General features: G+C 39.8%; 1 non-coding gene across 1 annotated transcript; it reads right to left on the bottom strand.

Annotated features, from left to right (window-relative positions):
- Window positions 1-203: 203 nt before the first annotated feature.
- On the bottom strand, window positions 204-310 carry LOC128282266 (small nucleolar RNA R71). Its single transcript, XR_008272490.1, has one exon. It is a non-coding gene; the product is annotated as a small nucleolar RNA R71 (small nucleolar RNA).
- Window positions 311-1,043: the final 733 nt, after the last annotated feature.

Genomic DNA, 1,043 nt, shown 5'->3' with positions numbered 1-1,043 from the left:
ACTTAGCGAATTTTCTAGAGTTTTGCAACACTTTTAAAATCAATGGCATTTCTGATGATGCCATTCGCCTTTGGTTATTCCCTTTTTCGTTGAGGAACAAAGCTAAATAGTGGTTGAACTTGTTACCACGAGGGTCAATCACTACTTGGGAACAAATGACCGAAAAGTTTTTACTTAAATATTTTCCGTCGGCTAAAATGGCTAAGTTGAGGAATGACATCTCTTTTTTTGTACAGATGGATCTAGTGACACTCTATGATGCATGGGAGAGATACATGGACCTATTGAGAAGGTGCCCTTACCATGTGTTACCTTTATGGTTGCAGTTTCAAGCATTTCACAATGGCCTGAATCCTTCGACTAGACAGATGATTGACGCAGCTGTTGGTGGGACTATTAATAATAAGACACCTGAGGAGGCTTTTGAATTTATAGAGGAGATGTCACTGAATAATTATCAGTGGCAAGTCATGAGGACAAAGACAACGAAAGCAGCTGGCATGTTTAATGCCGATTCGGTCACCATGCTCTCTAATCAGGTAGAACTTTTGAATAAAGAAATTGATGGTTTACTTAACTCTTCACAAGTTCACCTAGTAATGCAATGCAATACAAATGGAGGTGGAATGAACAATTCAGAATACCTTCATTATGGCCACAACATGGAACACGAGCAACTAAATTTTGTGGGTAATAATCTTCGACCTTAAAATAATCCTTATAATAAAACTTACAATGCAGGTTAGAGGAACCCTCCAAATTTCTCATGGGGTGGTCAAGGGAATCAAATGCCACAACATCTTCCGGGTTTTCAACAACCACCTTACCAACAGGAAAAGAAATTGAGCCCTGAGAAGATGCTAACAAAGTTTATCTCGGTGTCGGAAACTCACTTTTAGAATATTGAAACAGCACTTAAAAATTAGCAAGCGTCAATCCAAAGACTCGAGAATCAAATTGGGCAGCTGGCTAAGATTGTAATGCCCCGATTTTTGGGCTTGGAAGTATTGGGCCTTGAGTCTGGGTTCGGGTGGAAAACGGTC

Source organism: Gossypium arboreum, chromosome 1 (assembly GCF_025698485.1).
Source record: "Gossypium arboreum isolate Shixiya-1 chromosome 1, ASM2569848v2, whole genome shotgun sequence".
NCBI lineage: Eukaryota > Viridiplantae > Streptophyta > Magnoliopsida > Malvales > Malvaceae > Gossypium > Gossypium arboreum.
This window is presented reverse-complemented; position numbering and strand designations above follow the sequence as displayed.